The sequence below is a fragment of the Triturus cristatus genome, chromosome 8 (assembly GCF_964204655.1).
Source record: "Triturus cristatus chromosome 8, aTriCri1.1, whole genome shotgun sequence".
Classification (NCBI taxonomy): Eukaryota; Metazoa; Chordata; class Amphibia; order Caudata; family Salamandridae; genus Triturus; species Triturus cristatus.
Window position 1 is genome coordinate 1,097,335,250 of NC_140591.1, and position 25,146 is coordinate 1,097,360,395.

The following is a 25,146-nucleotide window of genomic DNA, read 5'->3' on the forward strand; positions in this document are numbered from 1 at the left end:
AATTAACAACGATGGTTGCGTTGCGCAGCACAAACTGCATCCACCGACTGCTCACCGAAGCGTTTAAGTTTCTTACACTTCACGCAGTGTTGCTCGAGAAAGGCGAATTCTGCCCTAATGTCCATTGCAGGTGTTCCTGAGGACGCTCCAGATGTACTTGCCACAGCAGGTGAGGGGTTCAAAGCAGCTCGCCTCATTTCTTCCCGAGCAAGATTTAGAGGATGTGTGGTCCGGAGATGCTTGTACATAGAAGCAGTGCCACAAGAGTATTTTATTTCACTGCCTCTTGACAGGACTCGGTCACAAATTTTGCATGTCACCTTTCTCGCATTTACTTTCTTCTCTCCAGGTGGAAAAGTGAAGAATTTCTACACTACAGATTCTGGCCTCTGTGGACGTGGTGCCTCCTGCAAGAATTCTTCTTCAGCGGATACTTCCTCCTGCTGCTGTCCAGATGCCATTTTGTTTGATATTTTTTGAAAAACACCAAAAAAAACCAGCAAAAAGGGTTATTGTAGGAAAAGAGATGTCTCTCTAAAGATGCTCCAACAAGAATGATTAAAATGGGTGGGGTCCTTCAATAGTTACAGTGGGAAATGTTACGAACCAATGAAATCTTTTTTTTTGAGGTCACATGGGATCCGCACACTCTGCGCTCACGAAGCATGCAACCGACGCGACTTTGTGAAAATATATTTAAAAATAATATATTTTTTATAAGTACAAGTATATTATTTTTATGAATATCTTAGATAGTCTCTTGCCCTAATATGTATATTAAGCACACATACATATCATTTTAGAACATAAAAAAAATAATTTGCGGGCGTCGCACACCCAACGCGCCCCAGCACGTTTATGATGTCACACGAGACCCGCCACCGCACAAGCAACGCTTACCGTAATGTGTATGTGTCGCGAATGCACAGGAGTAGGAGTTGCGGACTGGTCGCATACCAATCGTGCACATCACGTAATATTAAATGTATATGATGTAACTGAAAAACACGCAACCGTCGCACACTGTACGTGGATCCTTTGCGACGTTTCTAAAATGGCGGCTAGAATCCGCGCACCCACCGTGATGTGTATTCTTTGGGTGCGCGACTCCGAAAAATGTTGGGAAAAAAAATTTACAAAAAGAAAATAATATAAATATATTTAAATAACAAAATAAAACAAAAAAATTCAACAATATTTCAGTTTACATTTAAAACACTTTTTTTTTTGCAATGTATGAATAAAATATTTATAAATAAACAGTTAAAAATCTGTAGAAAATCAGTACAAAAAATAGATATAACTACTATTACACTTAAAAATTAGCATTTAAAAAACCTTTCAAATTCACTGAAAAAACCATAGCTTTCAGAGACGTTATAGTTAGAAATTAGCATTTAAAAAAGCTTTGAAATTCACTGAAAAAAACCATAGGTTTCAGAGACATAGCTAGAAATTAGCATTTAAAAAACCATAGAAATTCACTGAAAAAAAACATAGGTTTCAGGGGTGTTATAGTAAGTTGGACATTTCACTCGTACAAAACCATAGAAATTCCTCCATTATAGTTAGTTCTGCTAACTATAACTCGCGTGCCCGCAATGCACTGCTGATGATGTCACATATCACATCATTCATGACATGGTCAGTGACATCACTGATGACATCACTGATGACATCTCAAATGACATCACTGATGACATCATCCAGTGAATGTGGTTTAGTTTGAAATTTAAATATGTATTTTGTATTTTATTAATTTGCCTGGCGGCAAAATTAATAAAAATGCACTCTTTCATGTACAGGAATCAGGGTGGTTTTATTTCAGATGTTTTGCCATGCCCAACGCATTTCACCTTAACACAAGGCTTGTTCATGAGGAGCCAGTACGTAGTTACAGTTAGGACCAAGTTTGCATAGGAAGAGCATTTATTATTTTGCTTATAACTGCGTCGTTTGATGAATCTTCATGAAATTTTCCAAATTAATTATTTGTTCATATCAGCTCCTATGTTGAAAGTTTGGGGGTGATTCGTCAAGGGTGGCCGAGAAAAAAGGGGGGTCCTAAAACGTGTTTTCTCCATGTTAATTTCCATAGGAAACTTTAGACAAGGCTACAGGTCGAACGGGTGAACGGAAGTACCCCAAATTTGGCAGGGAGAAGGGTCTTGGTCTAGAAAGCACGCTTTTGTTTATTTGGTGTAAATCCGTTCAGTAGTTTTGGAGAAATATCAAAATTTGCAGATATCCATATTTGGGAATTCTGCCATCTGATTGGCTGAGACGTTATGAGCACAAGCTTGATGCTTATTGGCTGCGAGCGGTGTGGGCGTTTGCAACTAGGAAGTGTTGGCAGCCATTTTGTGATTCCATTGAAACAAGTAAGGGGGAAAAAGGGCGAAAAGAGTAGGAAACAGGAGGATAGGAGCACTGTAACCTCTGTGGGGGAGTGCGAAGCGAAGTAGTCACTCCTACCGGACTGAAAGTGCGGTGTTGCTCAGAGTGACATGGTGCTGAGATGAGATGCTGCTACACTCGGGTATGAAGCCGAGAGCCTAAACCGTGAGAACATTGCTGTAAATTGATGTGCTCTGGTCTTTGTAGCATACCTGTGGAAGTAGTGTTAGTAGGCATTTATACCATGCAGGGAGTGGGAAGCAAACTACTGACCTCTACCGTGCATTTATACTATACCGGAAGTGGGAAGCGAAGTACTCACGCCTACCGGTGTGAGGACTCGGGGATCAAACCGAGCTGATTATTATAAAGTGATGGGCTCTGGGCGCTGTAGCATACTGGGCGCTGTAGTATAACTGTGTAAGTAGTGTTAGTATGCGTTTATACTATACAGGGAGTAGGAAGCGAACTACTCACCCCTAATGGTCTGAAGACTCGGGGATTAAACCGTGAGCTCATTGCTGTAAAGTGATGTGCTATGGGCACCTGTGGCACACCTGTGGAAGTAGTGTTAGTTTGCGTTTATACAATACAGGGAGTGGGAAGTGAACTACTCACCCCTACCGGTCTCAAGACTCGTGGATGAATTCATGAGCTCATTGCTGTAAAGTCATGTGCTCTGTGTAGTATTCCAATGTAAGTCATAGTAGAATGTTGGTATGTAATGCTACTATAATGTAAGTATGTAATGTTAGAATGTAGGGCTGTCATGAGGGGAATCTTGGGGAGTTTGTACACGGTGCTGGAGAAGACAGTTGCCTTGCTGTCTGGTCCTGTTGGTGGCTGTTTAAGCTGTCTTCTTTTCCTGCAATAAATCTACTTATCGGATCCACTGCTGTCTTCCTCTTCACTACATAAATTTGGCGATGAGCGGGAGAAGGTAAAAAGAAGGCAGCACTCACCAAGATTTTGAGCTTGCTTGCATTCTGCTGAAGACCCGTTTTCTTGGTGAAGCCGTTTCTACTCATCCCAGGGTCGTCAGCTGATCGAACTATGTGATCCTACCTCTGGTAGGATTTATATTTTTGATTTTGGGCTTCCTCTGCCTCTTCACTACACTCTGGTTGCTGTACTACACGTGTGCAAGTAGTGTTAGTATGCGTTTATACTAATTCTGTAGTTATGCATTAACCAATGCATCATGGCCCTATGGAGCGCCACCTCCCAGGCGTAGGTCATACAATGTCCCGGGGTGTGCATCCGGCAGGCATTTATGTTTGCTATTACAGGGCGGGAGCATTGCTTCCACCCTGTGATAGTAAATTCTTGTTTGCCTCGTTGAAGCGAGAGGAGGAATACCTCGTATCGCTTCAATAAAGCGGATCCGGATGGTAAAAATGGAGAAAAAAAAATGAAGTGGGGTCTCTCCCATTCATTTAAATGAGCCCATTGGTGGGTAATGTTCCGGGGCCAATCCTATTAATATATTGCGGGGTCTCTGCAGCACTGGGGACCTTAATCCCACATGTAAATTAGGCGCGGGAGGGCACAGAGACGGTTCGCAGACTAGGGGAACGACACCTCCCCTGGAATTGTTTACGAATTGTTCAGAGGACTTTGAGGCCAACTCAAGACCGGGGATCGGCAACCTCGGGGGCTTTACTTAAATATGAAGGGTGGGCCTCGCCAGTCCTTGAAGCTTCGGTGGAACTAGGCAATGCCTTATTGGTTCTGTAATCACACGGGCAGTACTCATGGTGTTATAAAGTGATACACTCATAGAACCCTTGCCATTGTAGAATTACCCAGGGTTCATTTATGTAATAGTCTGTTGGTTTATATTTGGTAGGAGCACCGCAAAATGACAAATGTTTTCCCTCATAACCTCCTATCAACCGCCGATTTTCACAATAAACTAGACAAGTGTTGTCAGAAAAAGAAGACCCATACACTCACTTATTTATTGGTAAAAAAAATAACTTTTATTAAAACAACACAAATAAATGGAAACGTAACTTTATTCAAACAACAGTAAAACATGAAAGAAGTGGGTGGGACTCCTCCGGAAGCAGCGTACAAAACCTGCAAGAGAAAAAAGAAACATAAGTATGCGAGCCATGTCCAAGAGAAAAAGAAAGGTAGTCAGAATGAAAGGAAGAAAGTGAGAATGGGACAGTGAGCGAGTGGGTGGAAGGGAGAAGGGGAGGGAGAGTCAAAAGAACAGAAGGAGGAGGAGACAGAGTGTCGGCCTACTGCACCCAGCCCTCACTGCTCACCTCCCGTCACCCGTGTCTCTGGGATGCTGGGGTCCGCGAGAAACAGTGCAGTGCAGCAAGTCTTTAAAATGAAACAGAAATATGAATGAGGCCAGAGATTATATTATTATCTACGGCAACATTGCTTGCCTGCACCTGTGCACTCAGGCTGCTGGACCCCAGGCCCTTCCCCCGCACTGTGCTCAAATGCAGCTCCTGCACACCGAGGCTTCACTGCTCACCTGCCACAACCGGTGTGTCCAACGACGTGCCGGTGCGAGCTCCGACTCCGGGGTGCCTCTCAGGGTGGCACAGCAGGTCTCCGGTCTGGGATGGTCTCTTGATACCACGATGGAAGGCATCAGAAAGGCCAGAGCATCAGCACCGGTTGAGCACCTGCTGCGTGCATTTTCGTGCAACTAACTCAGTGACTGAAAAGGGAGAAATAATAGAATGGTGGAAATGTCTTAAGGTAAATGAAGGTTTATTTCAAGCTTAAGAGAGAACACCAGTTGAGTGCATCCTTCCTTCTTGAAGTGCGATCTACCAACTGTTAGTGGTAATCGTGGTTCAAAGAGGAGTTGTAGTACACAAGAATAGACAAGGGTAAATATTAATATGTTATGCCAACGTTTACATACAAAGGAACAGAGCGCATGCTAGAAGCATAATATGCGCATGCAATGCAGTGGCGCAAGCCTGTCTGCATGTACACTTAGAAGTCAGCTCACTACAGTGCCCCAAAAGCCAACGCCACGTGTCTGTAGGGCAACGCTGCCCGCTGGCTCAGGCCTACAGTACGGTCCAGCAGGTCCTTAAAGTGAGACAGAGATGTGACTGAATGAGGTCAGAGATCACATCCTTACGCACGACAACATCGCTTGTTTGCACCTGTGCACCCAGGCTGATGCACCGCATCCCTCCCGCCGCACCGGGCTCAATTGCAGCCCCTGTGCACCCAGGCCCCACTGCTCACCTGCTGTTATTGGTGTGTGTCCAGCAGGGTTCACAATTCAAATGTAGTTTTGATTGCCAGGATGATGTACACCTCATGGATCCCTTTTTTTTATTGCGCATCATGATATGTGAGGTGGATGCGGCCATATCATCTGAAGCAGTGTGGAAGAACTGGGACATGTGGCGTCGTTGTTATCCTATTTATACGTACGCAAAGTGGGCTGGGCTTGCGTACGCCAGGCCAGCGTAGGGGTGTGAATAATTATTCCGGGGACCTGGGCGTTGTTCAGTTCCTGCCTGGCCAGGAAGTGTACTTATGTGTGTGTCCCTGTTGCAGTTTTGACGTTGCACAATCCGCAATTTACATTAATGTAGCATGTACCGGGAGGGCGGCAACTATCGCTAATGAGATGCTGTCTGAAAAAATTGAATGGACAACATCACATGTCGTTGTCAAGCTTGTGGATATGCACAGACATGCATGTCAATTGTGTGCAGTATTATTGAAAGTGTTGCTATCGCGAAACGCACACATGTGAATGTGCTCGGATGGAGGGAGGATCAGCAGTGAGGCTATGTCATGCACAGTGATAGCGCTCATTACAGTCAAGCAATGCATGTCAAACGTGAATCTGAAAATCTCACATATGACACACTACTATACTGGTAAAACCTGACAACAGAGCATACTGCAACACAAATCTACACATTACTCTTTACTGTTTGTCACATGTGATCTAGGATGTGCACTCTGCCCGTGGCTGATGATACCCCTTCGAGCCACCAATACCCAGGCCGAAAGGCAGCACAATAATGCGTGCACACACACACACCAAGGGCATCGTGTAACACACATTTGTTTTTTGATGTAACGTTTCAGATGCATGGCTATCACACGTGGAAGGCTACTGTACAGAGCATGATTATTGATCAAGATGATCGTTGCATGTTGTGTGTACTATAAGATATGTGTACACGGCAAAAAGGTTTTCAAAAAAGCTCTGTAAGCAGAAGAGGTGTCTCTCATCAAACGGTGTAGAGAGAATGACTAAAATGGGTGGGGTCCTCCAACTGTTACAATGGGAAATGTTATGAACCAATCAAAAGCTTTTTTTTAAGGTCGCATGGCAATCGCGCACCGAGCGCGCAAGGAGGCTGCACCCGACACGATTCTGAGAAAATATATTTATCATAATATAAGTTTATTACAGTTAGAAACATATAAATGTGGAAAATATTTTAGATTATCGCTTGCTCTCATATACACTTTAAACTTATTTAGATATAGTTTCGAGACATAAAAAAATAAATGAGGGAATGGCGTACCCGGCGCAATACCATACGTGTATGAGGTAACACAGGGCCTGGTAGCGTGCACTCGTTGCATACGGAACGCGCAGCCAGCACGACCCTATACGTTGATGACGTAACACGAGTATTGGTACCGCACAGCCGTCACATACTAAACTAGGAGCTGGCGCGACCTTATATGTATATGATATTAGGCGAGACACAGTGCTACTAAGCCGTCAGATACGAAATGCGCATCCTTAACGAGTTTCGCAATATCGCGGATAGTATTCGCGTAGTGATGGAGCTTGGTACACTACCGGTACGGGAGTCTAGTTTTCTAAAAAAAAATATATATATGCATACTTTTTTTGAAGATATAAAAAATTACATAATTTCAAATTTAAAAAAAAAATGATAATAGAGTTCCAAAATATTACAGAAAAATAGAAAAAATATAGGTTTTATAAATATTAAAATATGAAATTAACATTTAAAAAACCTTTGAAATTAACTGAAAAAACCATAGGTTTTACAGACGTTATAGTTAGGAATTAGCATTTAGAAAACCTTTGAAATTCACTGAAAAAGCCATAGGTTTCAGGGACATTATAGTTAGTTGGACATTTGACTCATATAAAATCAGAAAAATGTGCCCGTTATAGTTAGTTGAGCTAACTATAACTCGTGCGCCCGTAATGCACTGGTGATGACGTCACATATTACATCACTCATGACATGGTCAGTGACATCACTGATGACATCACTGATGACATCTCAAATGACATCACTGATGACATCATCCACATGATAATCTGATGCACATACTGATGGTCTAATATAAACTTTGATACACGCACTCTAAAATACAGACTACTATTTTTGAAACCACACACACATCAATGCCAGATACTACATACCACCCACTATTTCCTAGGTCTACACTCACACAGTCACTTATACATGCAGATAATCATCAATATAGTACTATAATATGCACTCATACACCTATACAGACAGTCACTGTCTGCCACTCATCCATAGAGTTACTCACACACCTAGTCAGTCATGCAAAGAATCAATCACATAGGCATTTACTCATGTATACAGTTATACACACCAACTGTGTTATTTATACACACACCACATCACTTATTTATGCAGATACTAACGCATACTTACTGTCTTATACAATCACTGATACAAGCAGACACTCTTTTATACACCCACTCTTCAAATAGCTTACTCTCACGTATAGTCATGTATATACTCCAACACTCACATATACTGCCTTAAAACATATATAGTTACTCAGACATATACCAGTGAGACATTCATTCACTCACCAACACACCCATACACACACTAACTCACCCATACAGCCCTTCCCAGATGCACTTTTTAATCCATACAACCAGTGAATCACCCACTCAGACATGTATGCACAGAGTCACACACCGCCACCCACCCATACAGACACTCAGGCACCCATACAGATACTCAGATAACAAATCAATAACCCATATAGACACTCATGTAGCTACTCACCAACCCATGCAGCCACTTATACACCAACTGAGACACTGATACAAACTTTCACACAGTTTAGTCACTAACCCATACATTCAGTAACACATGTTGAATCACACACTTATACAGCCAGTCACACACCTACTAAATAATCCATTCAGGCACTTGTAAATCCACTATTTCTTCAATACACCTTGGCATAGATATATATGAAAAATATTTAAACTTTACAGAAACATACATTCAATGAATGATGTCATCAGTGATGCCATTTGAGATGTCATCAGTGATGTCACTGACCATGTCATGAGTGATGTAATATGTGACGTCATCACCAGTGCATTGCGGGCGCGCGAGTTATAGTTAGCTCAACTAACTATAACGGGCAAATTTCTCTGGTTTTACATGAGTCAAATGTCCAACTAACTATAACGTCCCTGAAACCTATGGTTTTTTCAGTGAATTTCAAAGTTTTTTAAAATGCTAATTCCTAACTATAACATCTGTAAAACCTTTGGTTTTTCAGTGAATTTATATATATATATATATATTATTTATTTTTTCACTGAAAAAAACATAGGTTTCGGGGACGTTATAGTTAAAAATTTGCATTTAACAAACCTTAGCAATTCACTGAAAAAACGTTATAGTTAGTTGGACATTTCACTCGTACAAAACCAGAGAAATTTGGCCGTTATAGTTAGTTCAGCTAACTATAACTCGCGCCCCTGCAATGCACTGCTGATGACGTCACATATTACATCATTCATGACATGGTCAGTGACATCGCTGATGACATCACTGATAACATCTCAAATGACATCACTGATGACATCATCAAGTGACTGTGTGTTTCTATAAAGTTTAAATATGTTTTATATATATGCCAAGGTGTATTAAAGAATGCGTGGGTGTATAAGTGTCTGGATGTATGATTTAGTAGGTGTATGACTGACTGTATAAGTGAGTGATTAAATGTGGCTTACTGAATGCATGGGTTAGTGACTGATACAGACATTCACACAGTTTAGTTTGTCAGTTGATGTGTAAGCGGTTGCATGGGTTGGTGAGTAGCTAAATGAGGATCTATATGGGTTGTTGATTGGTTGTCTAAGTATCTGTACGCGTGTCTGAGTGGGTGGGTGGGGGTGTAACTCTGTGCATAGCTGTGTGAGTGGATGATTCACAGGGTGTATGGGTTCAAGAGTGCATCTGTAAAGGGCTGTATGGGTGGGGGAGTGTGTGTATGGGTGTGTTGGTGAGTGAATGGATGCCTCAGTGGTACATGTGTGAGTAACTGCATATGTGAAAGGTAGTATATGTGAGTGTTGGAGTGTATAAATGACTATATGTGAGAGTGAGTGATTGTGAGAGTGGCTGTATGGATCAGTGTTTGCTTGTATTAGTTATTGTATAAGAGTGTAAGTATGTGTTAGTATATGTTTGAATAAGTGAGGTGTTGTGTGTATAACTGTATAGGTGAGTAAATGGGAGTGAGATTGATTATTTGACTAGGTGTGTGAGTAACTCTATGGATGAGTGGCAGTGTGTGAGTGTCTGTATAGGTGTATGAGTGCACATGATAATGCCGTATTGATGGTTGACTACATGTATGAGTGACTGGGTGAATGAGTGGATGTGTGTGTAGACCTAGAAATTAGTGAGTGGGTATGTATTAACTGGTATTGGTGTGTCTATGGTTTCGAAAATAGTAGTCTGTATTTCAGAGTGGGTGTATCAAAGGTTATATTAGGGTATGAGGAGGTGCATCAGATTATCACGTGGATGATGTCATCAGTGATGTCATTTGAGATATCATCAGTGATGTCATCAGTGATGTCACTGACCATGTCATGAATGATGTAATATGTGAGGGCATCAGCAGTGCATTGCGGGGGCACGAGTTATAGTTAGCTGAACTAACTATAACGGCCTAATTTCTCTGGTTTTGTATGAGTGAAATGTCCAACTAACTATAACGTCTCTGAAACCTGTGTTTTTTTCAGTGATTTTCAAAGGTTTTTTAATTGCTAATTTCTAACTATAACGTCCCTGAAACCTATGGTTTTTTCAGTGAATTTCAAAGGTTTTTAAAATGCTAATTTCTAACTATGCCTACAAAGGTAGGACATGTGAAGAAAGAGGAAGAAAAGCGCAGAAAGAGGCAAGACAAATGAAGAAAGAGGCAACAGAAGTCCAAAAACACGAAGAAAAGTGTAGGAAGAAGCAAGAGATGTGCAGACAGAACCCACAGAGGAGCAGAAAGTCCTCCTATACCCCCAACTGTTTGCTGAACGGTACTGGTGGTATCTGACTAATCAGGCCTAGAGCCAGTGCTATGCTGAAAGGCACTTAGAATACAGTGAAAACACCTACATACACTGGGGAACACTATGTGTTGGGGTACCCCTGTGATTAGCATGACCTCCTCTGTATTTGCCATGAGTTAGTGCCTGGATCATTGCATGAGTACATGAGTAGTGACTGGATAATTAGAGTGCTACAAGGAGAGTGCATGGTCATTTTATAAGCGCTTGGATTTTGGCAGAGTGATTGGATAAGTACATGATGCTGGCTGGCTGATTGGAGGAATGCATGCGTAGTGACAGGGTGATGGCTGGACTGCATGGGTAGTGCTCAGGGTATTGTAGCAGTGCATGAGTTAGTGCATGGGTCATTGCATGAGTGCATGGGTAGTGACTGGTCAATTAGAGTGCTTCAAGGAGAGTGCATGGTGAATTTATAAGTGCTTGAATTTTGGCGGAGTGATTGCATAAGTACACACATGTCACATCGGGCCCCACCCACTCCCTTCACCACTGTGCAAACGTGCCCCCTGGTGGGTTTTAAGTTGGGAGATTAATTCCTCTTGAATCGTGAGGGTCCCTGGGGGCCAACTAGCCCACCAGGTACCTCCAGTAAGTACCACAGAGCTGCGTTGCATAGAGGTGGTCCGAGGCCACGCCCCTTTTTACACCTCTCTGCAACGCAGTTCTGTGGCGTTTACTGGAGGTACCTGGTGGGCTAGTTGGACCCCAAGGACCCTCAGGATTCAAGGGGATTTAATCCCCCAACTTAAAACGCGCCATAGGGCACATTTGCACACTTGTCACATCAGGCCACGCCCCTCCCTGCACCACTGTGCAAACGCACCCCCTGGTGCATTGTAAATTGGGGGATTAAGTCCGCTTGAGTCCGGAGGGTCCCTGGGGGCCAACTAGCGCCACAGAGCTGTGTTGCAGTGGTGTAAAAAGGGGGCATGGCCCTGGAGCACCTCTCTGCAATGCAGCTCCCTGGTGCTTAGTGGAGGTGCCTGGTGGGTTAGTTGACCCCCAGGGACCTTCAGGATTCAAGGGGACTTAATCCCCCAACTTAAAACGCGCCACAGGGCGAATTTGCACACTTGTCACATCAGGCCACGCCCCCTCCATGCACCACTGTGCAAACGCACCCCTGGTGCATTGTAAATTGGGGGATTAAGTCCCCTTGAGTCCTGAGGGTCCCTGGGGACAACTAGCCCACCAGCTACCTCCAGTAAGCGCCACAGAGCTGCGTTGCAGAGGGGTGTAAAAAAGGGGGTATTGCCTCTGAGCACCTCTCTCCTCTCTGCAAGGCAGCTCCCTGACGCATACTGGAGGAACCTGGTGGGCTAGTTGGCCCCCAGGAACCCTCAGTATTCAAGGGAAATTAATTCCCCAACTTACAACGCGCCAGGGGATGCGTTTGCTGAGTGGTGCAGTTAGGGGGCGGGGCCTCCGCTGCAATGCCGGTTTTTTAATTTTAATTTTATTTTACAAGGGGAGCTGTGTGGTCCCCCTTCTTTTACATTAATGGGGGCCCTGGGGACCCCATCCCCCAGGGCCTGCTCTTTTTATTTCAATAAAAAAAACGGGAAGGGGGCCACACGGCCCCCCTCCTGAGCCCAATTTCGGCCTTAGGTACCCCACCCCATTTTTATTATTTCTAAAGGAGGGGGGCTGCGTGGCCCCCCTCCTTAGGCCTCTAGTGGCCCCAGGGACCCCATCCCCCGGGGCTGTGCCTCATTTTTAAATTGTTTTTATTTATTTATTGATGGAGGGGGGCCACGTAGCCCCCCGCCTGGGCCACTCCTGGCCCCGGGGACCCTATCCCCCGGGGCCTGGCCTCTCCGTTGGAGACCGTGGGGGGGAACCCCAATTCCCCCACGGTCCCGCCGGCTCCCCGCCTTCTGCGAGAGCCGGCATTGCTTTTCCACACGGGGAGCTGCTAACATGCAGCCCCTTGTGGAAAAGCAATGTGGTTTGGATTTTGTAAGCGAGAGCAGGAAACCTGCTCTCGCTTACAAAATACGAACCAGTGTTTGCTATGACAGGGCGTGAGCCACACGTCTCCCGCCCTGCCATAGCAAACAGCAGTGTCCCGGGGATGGGCACCCGGGACACTGCAGGAGCCGGCCCTGCGGGGTGGCGGTCCCCAGGGCCATCAAGGGCTCCAGGAAGGGGGCCATGTGGCCCCCCTTCCAGCATGCTTGAAGCCCTGGGGAGGTGGTGGTCCCCAGGGCTTGGGGGTCCGTAACGGACCCCCAAATTTAAACATATAGTGCCCCGGGGTGGTGGTGGTCCCTGGGGCGTGTGGGGGGCTCGTGCCCTCCACATACATTTGTTTTAAATTAAATAAAGAGCCCTGGGGAGGTGGTGGTCCCTGGGGCAGCGGGGTGGATTGGGACGCCACCCACACATTTTTTTCAGTGCCCCCAATACCTGGCCCACCTGGGGTCTTAAATACAATGAAGCGCGGGAGACAGCGCTTCATTTTTAGGTCTCGCTGAGCCAGCGCATGCGCTGCATTGCGAGATATTTAGTTAGTGGCTTTTCAAAGTGCTACCACAATCTTTTCCTGGCCTCAAGCTTGCGTTTGCGTGCACGCGCGCAGCCGCCATGTGGCTTTAATGGCTCATTAAGCCTTGCTATCCCAAGCGCCTCGCTCTGCCCCACCCCCACCACAGAGCGCGTCCCTGCCATCACTTTCGCTTTCACAGCCGAAGGAAGGCCCATCATTGGGCGTTACACCGCTGGCAGCTACATCCGCTCTGACAAACGTTCCCTTCGATTGCCGATTTGAGCATGGATTGTGAATGTGAGTTATGCACACATTTTTTTAGGTTTCGCCTTCACTTTTATTGTCGCGCGCGCGCACACCACTCGCATCCTTTTTTTAGGTTTCGCCTTGCCGTGCTTGCTTTTTTTTTTTTTGCTTAAGCTTTCAGCGAGATTGAAAGTGTTTTTAGATCTCTCTCATGTGCTTCTCTCCATTCTCTGTGTTGCTCTCTGTCGTCCTTCTGCTTTTCTCCACCTGCGTTGTTCTCTTGATTCCTTTTTCTTAAGAATTCCATGAGTGCATGTGGTTCCAGCTTCTCCCTCAGTGTTCTTCTGTTCTGTGTTGCTCTCTCTTGACTTTTCACCGCCCTATTTTGTGATTGTGTGTGTTGTACCTCGCTTCTGTGAGCCGTCCTCCTCCCTCACTTCAGTGCGCTGCCCCTCTACTTCACTTGTCAGCTGGCTCACCGCCTCACTTCTGTCTGCAGCTTCCCTGCCTTGCTTGTCAGCCGCCCCACTTCTGCGTTTCTGTCAGCTGCCCCCTATAGCCTCTATATCTGCTGCTGCTGATGTACTGTCTAGTGCTGGCTTCCCGGGTTATTGCTGCTTTTTTTATTAGTTTTTTTATGGGGTTACCGTTCGACCCCCACTCCTGTTCCCATCCTGGCCATGGTCCTTTCACGGTGTCCGCATTCCCAATAACACAAATAGAACTACCTATGTAGTGTAATATGCACAGTAATCTTCAATGAACCGCGGCGTATATCCATCACCGTTTAGGTATAGGCAGCCATATTAAAGATTCTACAAATTCTGTGGAAACAAAGTGGTCTTTCTAACATGTTTATCAATGCACCCTCTCTATGTGTACCACATAGTTCGAATACACAGTCTTTCTTCAGTGTTTGTTGACAAAGGTGCAAGCTGATACAGAAGAATGCAATACTTCTTTGTAGCCATCTCGCATGAAGCCGGTGTCTACTGTAAACCTCACCCACCTGTGTGGTAACAAAAGTACAAATAAGCTTTTACAAATGTAATATTTCTTGTATTTTGTTTGCTGTGTCTGGACGGCTCTTCGTGAATATGTCCCTAGTTCTTCTCCTATCTTTCATCCTTCTATCCCCGTACCTAACTGCATCTTCACCCCTGCGCTTTGTTTCTTTGTTCTTTCACCTTCGCCTTCTTAATTCCCTCGTCCTTTTCTTTTTCATTCTTTCTATTACATAAGGTTCACAAAGTATTGCTCTTTGCGATCCTCGATGCAAAAAAAAGGAAACAGGCTGAAACAAAGATAACATACACAGGAAATAAGTAGATTCTCAGAGCACAGGAAAAAGAGTTACTGTAGACTTGAAAATAAATATATCTCCAGGTTTTTGGTTAGATATTGTTGTGATATATAATGATCTGGGATCCCTACTCAGGTGGACCAACCATTAATGATGTAGACAGGCAGACTGAAGACTGACCCACAAAAACAGTGCACAATTCCAAAAGCAGCACTAAGGACAATCAGATTATGAACTTCTGCCAAAGCAGTAGCAGTGGCGTAGTTAGACCTTTGGCCACCCATGGCGCCCATGGCGGTCCCGGTGTTTGCCATCCTGTGGTGGACGCAGGTATAAGGGGGGGACTGGCGATCCCTGCATTTCCCGCCGCTTGACAGCCGCAGGTAAGAGCTGGGGGTGCTGGGGATCCCTACCTTTGCCACAGGTAAGAGTGGGGGGCACCGCCCCCAAAACGCGTGCTGCCCGGGGTGGACCACCTCCCACTCCTTTCTTGCTACGCTACTGAGCTGTAGGGTAAAGTAAGAACAATAAAATTATAGCTGTTGCAGACAAAGCTGTAAGCACACCAGGCAGAGTCCCCACCTCAACCTAGAAGACCTTCAAGGCACTGTGCCCTCATCTTTGATCTCTTTGTGTCCCTGAGGCATCAGATCAGGAAGCCAGCTAGCTAGCCCTTTGAATCACTCTGGGTTTTGGGGGCAAGTAATGCATGTTCAGTGTTCTTCTCACCCAGGCACGGAGGGCAGCAGGCAGCAGGTCAGCACAGCAAGGCAGCAGGTCTTTCAGAGCAGTTGTCCAGCGGAATTACAGTCCTGCAGCAGCACTGCAATGCTTCTTCCTGGCAGAGCATCCACAGATCACGAAGCGTACTGAAGTAGTAAGGTCTGAGGTCCAGTTCTAATACCCAGTGGTGCCTTTGAAGTGGGGAAGACTTCAAAGAAGGGTCTTTGAAGTGCACAGAGGTTCACCACTGTACAATGCTCTACTTAAAGCAAGGTACCCCATCCCGTCAGCAACAGCCTCGACAAAGATGCTGAAACTCCGCATAGCAGCAACCCGCTCATCGGAGCAGACCCTACCACTGCTGCCCAATAAGGACCAGCGCATCGCCACCACCCCCATTTGAATCGACACCAGTGCATTGCATTGTCTGCGTTCTGCATCTCCATCATCAACAGGATCCTCGATTTCAGCGCAACCGGCTAAGGTACTTTTGCTCAGCAGGCCTAACCTGGTCCCTGCAACCAGCCTGCACTCAGTCGCGGTCCAGTGCCACAAGATATCCTGTGTTGTTGCGTTGTGCTTTTTGGTGATATTTTTACTTAATTCTTCAAAAATCAATATTTTCGGTTTTACATATTGGATTTGTGTCATTTTGGTGTCAAATAATTAACTAAATATAATCTATTTTTCTAAATTGGCTTACGATTTTTCTTGTACTTTTCACTTGATTATTGTTTGTGTGCTGCATAAATACTTTACACATTAACTCTAAGTTAAGCCTGACGGCTTGTTTGCAAAGCTACCAAGGGTTAAACACAGGTTAATTTAGTGACTTGTTATGGTTCACACAACAGGGGATTGTGGTTGTTGCTTGACCGGGATTCACACCACAGTCAACCAACAACCCAATTTCTCACACTGGTGTTCAGCGATGTGGATAAAGACTTGTGTCTGTGCAGTACCATACAGTGGTTTGTGTGGCAAAAAAATCCCAGATAAACCAGATAAATAATTTGACATCAGAGTAACCCCTTTTTTAAATGTTTCCCTTTTTTTCAATTGGCTATTTCCCCCCTCTTCTAAATTTATGAGCCCTAACTTCCTTTTGCCACCATGGGTGCATGCAATTTTGACAACATCAGCAGGCCTTGAGCTGATGAAACTCTGCAAACAGAAGTGACTGAAAGCAGACATGCAGGCTAATCCCAGGGTCCTGACCTGTCAAGAGGGCACAACATGACCCCAGTAGATGACTTGGATGCCCTAGATGACAAGGATGGTGCATGGAGCAGTGTGTCTACCAGGGACCTGGCCCCACAGGAGGTGGCGGACAGGAAAGAGGAGAGAAAACTCAAAATGGGGCTAGGCAAATTTAATCAAGAGAAGGAGAAAACTGAGTCTGACAGATCCCGAGAAAATACAGGGCATGGTGGTGATAAGGATGACCCATGAGTTTAGTCTCAGAGCACTGGATTTGAGAGCTAAGCAGATTGATCTCAGCAGTAATTGTGGCAGTATACCTGCACTGTCCCCAGGAGAAGGAAGGGTCCCCATCCCCGAGGATTTGCTGCTGAGTTATGTTGTGGGAGAAGCTATTGACATGTGGTTCTCAGCATATGAAGTTGCTTCAAGGGTGCACAAGGTTCCTGTAGAGCACTGGGGGTAGCTTGTGGAGGTGCATGCCCAGGGTGGGGAGTAAAACACTCCTAGCACTAGAGGCAGAAGACCAGACACAATACACTAACATGGAGGTCATTCTTCTTAATAAATGTAGGTTAACCTTGAGAGATACAGGAAGAAGTTCAGGGGCATCCACAAACTTCCCACCCAGACCTGGGAGGACTTTCTAGATTATTCCAGTAAGGCACTGAAGGGCTGGCTGAGGGTCAGCAAGGTAGAAGATTATACTGGGTTGTACAACCTAATTCTGAGTGAGCACATGCTTTATAAATGTTTTTCAGAGCTGCGCCAACACCTGGTTGATAGCAAGCTGACTGACCCCAGGAAGCTTGCTGAGAAGATGGACCTCTGGGCCACCACCAGAGTGTCCAAGTAGGCATCTGGGGGAATCCCAAAAGGGTGGTCAGGGTTCCCACCAGAAGAAGGAGGGTGGGGATAAGAGGAGTTGTCTCAAGGCCCCCAAAATGGTTCTCAAGGGAAAGGGTCCCACTCCCAATATGGCCACCAGAAGAGAGGCTTCTCTGATAAAAATCAGAACAAAACACCCAAGTGCTATAAGTTTTACAAGTATGATGAATATAGGCCCCAGCTAGGCCCGCAGAATACTAGGGTTCGCTCTCCTGTAACGTAAACTAGAAGGAAGTTGGCACGGAAACTGCAAATACAAAGACAAAGTTTATTAACCCTTAAGGGTGGTCCTACAACCCACACAACACTCTTCAGTATTGCATAGAGTAGCACAAAGAACTTGCGTACACGGTCCCCTTTTATACACAACAGAGGGGCTCATAAGTGGGTGGATACAACATGAGGCAAAAAGCATTACCTTTTATGGACATTTTCGATACAGAATCAATATGTGGGCGGAGTTAACACACTCCTAAGCCCGCGAAAACATGGTCAAGCAAGGACTAACTGATAACAGATGTGGTCAAGTCTGGACATGCGCCAGACGGACAAAGGAACTATTTATAGACTGTTACTAGGCAGATTACAAGAGCAACTAACACGAAGATAGGACTCTTCTCGTGCTGAGCACGTGGAGACATGACAGTACAAAATGGAGTCCGGACATTAGGCAACATAAGACGAAAGACATGGTTTAACTGGAGAGAATTCATGTCTTTAGTGAATGCTTAATCATATCGCCATTTTAGTTTTCAACAGACGACCCTTTCAGCATTTACTGAAGACATTCGGCTTATTAGGATAGTCATCATATATGTCAATTTTCATCATCTCTTCCACCTCTTTGGTTAAATGTTTCTGATAGGTGACATTGGCAATAGCTTTCTTATCAGGGATACAGAATGACACACATAAAGAACAGAGTAAAGGACCACACTGGACACAGATGCAGCAGGAAAACAGAATTGCCACAATAATGCAGAGACCAGTTAAAACCTTCCATCCCCATGTAGTGATCAATGCCCAAAACCATCCAGAAAAGGTCCAAGTGCCATTTTCCGTATGAATCTCAGCTGCGATTTTATGCAATTTATTAATAGCATTATAAACTGATGGCGTATGGTCAGGAATAAACACACAACTACTTCCGATAATTTTACATGCTCCACCTCTGTCAGCTAACATAACATCTAATACCATACGATTCTGCAATGCAACAATTCTAGTGATTTGTAATTCTTCCGTAAGATTCCCAAGAGCAGCAGCGGTTTGATTCGTCACAGCCTCTACAACTCTCGTTAATCTTCGAACCTTCCTACTATTTAGGGCAGCTCCAACAAAGAAAAACAATCCTAAGTTAAAATCAATATACTGCTGTAAGCTAGTATCAGTTTGATCAACATCATCAATAGATAGAGTACGTTTATATCTATTTACAGTTACATTATTCAACAATTTCAAATCTTTATGATAAGATGCAGGTGCTAAAAATACAGGAGGTAATAAGAACGCTACATAACATACTCCGGACCAGCCGGCTGGCAAACGATAATAACCCTTATTCCCACATATGTATTATGGGAGGCTAAGAAAGTACTATTATTTAGACCATCTATATTCAAAACAATAATACAGTCACTAACACCAACTGGAATATAACCCACACTCTGGACACACAGGTCCGCTTGAGCTTGTGCCACTTGAATCACAAATTTCTCTTTGCCTACTGTGTCTCTAGTGTTCGTGAAAATGTAGGGGATCGATTCATTGTCTGGTCGATATTCTTCCCATTCCCATATTGTCCCATTCGCTTGTGGATAGCCTTCTTTATCCTGATGACATTCCTTATTAAGTCTGAAAAGTAGTCGTCCCACTGTAGGTTTCCGTGTGGCAAAAAGCAAAGTGTACCACGCTCTACAAGAGCCATTATGAGAAAAAGGAAGAGGTATGAATGGCGTTCCTCCTTTCTTCTGATGAGCTGGCATCATACCACATATCCAACAGTTCGTAGCATTTGTAGCAACATGGGTATGATGCAACATCTGGATGAAAGTGTTATTCAAATAAGACTGACGATGCTTCAATTCTTGATACGGGAGGGTATAAAAGTAGTGCTCCTCAGGCACTGGAGTGGTCAAGACAAGCAACTCACGAGCAGGAGTCACGTCTTCAACAAACCATGTGATTATACCAACAATAGCTACACTGATAATAAAACTCGTCGCACAAACAATCTTCTTCTTTTCCATCTTATAGTAAAAAGTCAATATCTTCCTGAAACTAAAAAGGTTGTCAGAACTCTTCCCCTTAGGCAGCCGTTGATTTCTTCACCAGCGGGCCAAGACGGGTGTCACTACACTAATGCAGGGCTGATCCCCCCCCCTTGCCACATTGGCTCTCCGTTTCACTAACCTAAGGGCCGTTCTGACAACGTTTTTGGATACAAAAAGAAAATCACTTCCTCGGTCTGAGATGATATCTCCCTCCTCCAGGAATCGATTGGTCCGGGAAGAGCTCCTCAGTGTCGTTCGGTTCCACAGCACGGCCTTTCTCTGCAGTCAGGATTTCTCGATGGTCGGTCAACACAGCAGGCTCCACCAATTCAGGCGGCACTTTACAACAGTGCAAAGAGTGGATCCAGTTCTTCCGATTGGAAACTCGCACAGCTGTCCTCGTTGCAAGCAGGACCTGCTCAGGACCAACCCATCTCGGCTCCAGACTGTTCGTCCTTTCGAATACTTTGATCATAACCTGATCGCCAGGTCGGAGATTATGACCTTCACCTGTGGACCGATCAGGGAGCGCTTCTCGAACCTGTTGATGAATAGAAACCAAATTATCCGTTAACTGTGCCAGATAATCATTCATCATTACACAAGGTACATCATACACTGACCTCGGTTTTGGTGGACCCCAAATATTCATTGGGCGTCCGAATACAATCTCGTAGGGTGTGAGACCAGTCCGAGAATGCGGTATCGATCTAATTGACAATAATGCCAGCGGTAAAGCGTCTGACCAAGTCAAAGAAGTCGAAGCCTGAATCTTCGCGATCTTAAGCTTCAGAGTACCATTATATTTCTCGACCAATCCCGCAGACTGAGGGTGAAACACTGCATGAAATTTTTGGGTAATTCCGAGGCCTTTCAGGACATACTTGATAACGTCTGCTATAAAATGAGGTCCATTATCACTCCACAACAATCTGCAAACAACATATCGAGGGAAGAACTCCTTCAATAGCATCTTGGCTGTAGTCATTGGGGTATTGTCTTTCGTAGGGTATGCCTCAACCCATTTGCTGAAGGCACAAACCACTACTAGAACATACTTCAGATTGTTACAGCGCTCAAGCTGAATGTAATCCATCTGCAAAACCTCAAAGGGTGCAGTAGGTGTCACAAATCCTCCTGCTGGAGTTCGTGTACCCTTTCCCGGGTTATACCTCAGGCAAATCATGCAGGTCTGCACTACCCTCTTTGCTGTGCTAGCGATCTCCGGATGCTCCCAAACTCATGTGAGTAATTTGACAATTGCGGAAGCTCCGACATGCGCTAGTCCATGTGCCATCTGAACCATAGGTTGTACGAAGGCTGTGGGTAACTTCCACTTATCCATCTGCTTACTTCTCCAACACCCTTCATCATCTAATTCTCCATCATTGGACCATTGCTCCCGTTCCTTATCGGAAGCGGTCTTCTGTATCTCCAGCACTTCTCTCCTAGCATCGTGCCATCTTTCTGCCTGTGACTTCACAACATACATTGCAGTAGCACCAGGCTGCATCGCAGTCTCTTGTGCCACCCGGTCTGCTAAAGCATTCCCTTTTCCAACTTTATCAACCACTTTCTTATGGGTACTACATTTAACTATAGCAATCTTCTTTGGATATGTTAATGCAGTCAAAAGGTTGTGAACTAACTCCCCGTACATTATCTGTGCTCCATGTGACATTAGAAACCCTCTCTCCTTCCAGAGTAGGCCGAAATCGTGCGCTACTCCGAAGGCATAGCGGCTATCTGTATAAATATTCACACACAATCCTGCACTGAGCTCACATGCTCGTGTTAATGCTATTAGTTCCGCTGCTTGAGCTGATTTCTGCGGTATGCGCGCTGTCTCCACTATTGTTTGTAATGTGGTAATTGCATACGCTGCTGAAGTCGTACCATCTGGTAGCTTCAGGCATGATCCATCCACCCATAGTTCTCCATCTACATCTGTAAAGGGCGTATCCTGGAGATCAATACGACCCTTTGTCTGTTCCTCAGTCACAAGAATACAATCATGTGCTTTCCGTGCTTCAGACTGAGTTTCCGGGAACAGCAACAATGTGGCTGGATTTAACGTTGCACACCTCTTTAACGTAATATGGGGAGCCAAAAGCGTCAACTCATATCCCGTTAAACGAGCACTGGTCAAATGCTGCGTCTTTGTCTGATTAAGCAGGGCATCAACAGCATGGGGAACTAATACCAACAGCTTATGAGATAACACAATTCCCTCACTTTGGCGTATTGACACAGCTGTCGCCGCAACCGAGCGAAAACAACCAGGCAATGCTCGGGCAACAGGATCAAGTACGGCCGAAAAATATGCACAAGGGCGCTGCTTGTCGCCGTGCATCTGCACTAAAACTGATAATGCACATCCATCTTTCTCATGCACATACAGTGAAAAGGGCTTCGTATAATCAGGGGTACCTAACACTGGTGCTGAACAAAGGGCTTGTCGTAATTGCTGAAAAGCAATTTCACACTCATTTGACCAGGGAAGAGGGATCGGTGTGTCTTTTGTCAAAAGTGCTAACAATGGTTTAGCTATGTGTGAAAATCCCAATATCCATTGTCTACAAAAAGAAGCAAGACCCAAAAATGCACGCACGTCCTTCTGTGTGGAAGGTACTGGCGTGTCCAAAATTGCTTGAATACGATCTGGTGTGAGTGCACGCCCCTCCTTAGACAAAAGGTGACCCAAATAAGTCACCTTTGGTCTACAGAATTGCAATTTCTTCTTCGACACTTTGTGATTGTGAGATGCCAAAAAGGAAAGCAAGGATAACGTACACTTCTCACACAACTCAGGAGTGTCGGCCGCCAACAAGATGTCATCGACATATTGTATAAGGGCGACACCCTCGGGCAGAACAAAGGAATCCAATTGCCTTTTCAATGCTTGACTGTAAATGCTAGGGCTTTCTGTATAGCCCTGAGGGACTCTACAAAATTGATAAGACCTATTAGTCAGAGTAAAACCGAAAAGGTATCGGCTATCAGGGTGAATAGGAATCGAGAAGAAGGCATTTTTCAAATCAATAACTGAAAACGTGGTCGCCGTTGGCGGGACCAGAGTAAGTAACGTCGTGATATCAGAAACCACTGGATACTGAGGTATCACTATCTTATTCACTTCCCTTAAGTCAATGATAAAACGATAAACCCTGGTATCAGTATCTTTCTTCAAAATGGGTAAAATAGGACTGTTACAGACATTATAGGGAACTTCTTCCACTACTCCCAACTTAATCAAATCCTGCACAATCTGTATGAGTGCCTCCTCCCCTTCCTGGGAAATACGATACTGAGGGAGGCGCGGTAACACCGCACCCTCCTGGACACTAATGTGGACAGGCGGAATCACCATCTGTCCCACATCAGTATCCGAAGTAGCCCAAAAAGTACGAGGGAGGGAAGCTAAGACAGTATTCTCTGCAACCACACACATCCATTCTGTCATGGGGTGATTATCATTTAAGATCACACGTACTCCAGTAGGGGAGCAGCGGATCGTTGCTCTGAAGTACTTGAGCATATCAAGACCCATAATGTTGTCGGGCGTGTTTGGGGCAAGCAAAAACGGACAGGACGCAGAAAGATTGTCAACATGGAATGCAAGGGGTCGGGAAAGAGGGCTTCGAGAGAGTGTACCATCAAACCCTACCGATGTAACCATTAAGCCAGATGGGGGAGCCCTCGGTACCAATTGTTTGGACAGCGCACTGCGAGTAGCTCCTGTATCAACTAGGAACCGATCAGTAGAACCCAAAACATTTGCTGAAACATAAGGACCCTTCTGATCAACCGGCACTTCAACTGATTCAAACCCCCATCCAACGCAATCCTACGCATGCTGTGAGTCATGGCACCCAGAACGGTCGTTCCCAGACATTTGATACTGGTGTTGCCTATCAAACACATTAGGCCTATCCCGTTGCTGTACGTTAGGCTCAAATCGAGGACGATCATTAGAGTTCCCTCTATAATTCGAAAAACCCCCTCTACCTCTCGGTGGTCCCTGACCACGTCCCTGACGAGATGCATACAACACCGGACAATCTCTGGCCCAATGACCCGACTGTTTACAATACGCACATTGATTTCTATTTACATCTGACCGACCCGAAGGGGGACCATAGAATCCTCCCCTACCTCTTTCTACACCCCGACGAGGCGGACCATATACTTGTGCTAACATCACCATAGTTTTCAAATTTTTCGATTTCTTCTCCTCATTCCCCTTCGCTTCTTGTTCCTGACGCTCATAATACTGAGCCATAGTCAGGAGGGATGCTGGAGACGAGGTGGACCAAGAACTTTCACTCGCTTTTAAACGAGCTGCTATTCCCGGCAATAAATTCGCCACATATTTATCCACAAAAAGATGTCGGCCCGTATCATCCGTAAGCGACTGACCACTGAAATCGTGAAATGTCTCCTCAAAGCGTGTAAAGAAATCTGAGACTGATTCATCAACCTTCTGTTTACACGAGGCTAACATATTCCAGTCAATCTTTTTAGGGGGAATAATCGTTTTCAACTTGGTCAAGATAGCAGCGGGGAGATCTAAAATAATCTGGGGCGGTTTTTGCGCGGGTTTTCTCTCCCTATCCTCATCCTCAATCTCAGACCATTTGGCCTTAAAAACGGCGTGATCATCCACCTTCCGCACAGATCGCCACATATCCGGTGGTAAAATAAGCCCAAAGAACAAATCTATATCTGCTAAAGTCATAGTACAAGAATTCAAGGCCCCTTCGACTTCTTCGTAAAAGGCCACTGGATTCTTGCGGGGGTCAGGCAATGCATTCTTTAATGCCATAACATCAGCCCTATGCCAGGGACTATAAACCCAATTATACACAAAATAACCCCTAGCATCGGGGGAAGACATATCCGAGCTAGTTCCTGCTCCTTTAGGAGGAACATACAAAGGTGCCGCCTCTCGCATTGGTTTAGTATGCACTAGTTCGCTCTTATCTGAGTGGGAGGTAGATGATTGGTCACCGCCGATACGTGAATCCGACTGCTCCTCCTCCCCTGTCTTTAGGCGCGCTCTCTCTTTAAGTTCACTCGCCGCGTCCGGCAATGCAAACAGCCGCCGGACCGCATCAGGTGCCTTAGAGGGAGAACAAACACTGTTACGTAATGCTTTAGCATCTAATACTACATCATCAGGCTCAAAAACTTCTGAATGTTTCCGAAAGGCAGTAATCACTTCATCAGAAAAGGTTTCAAGAAAATACAACTTCTCTCTATCCCG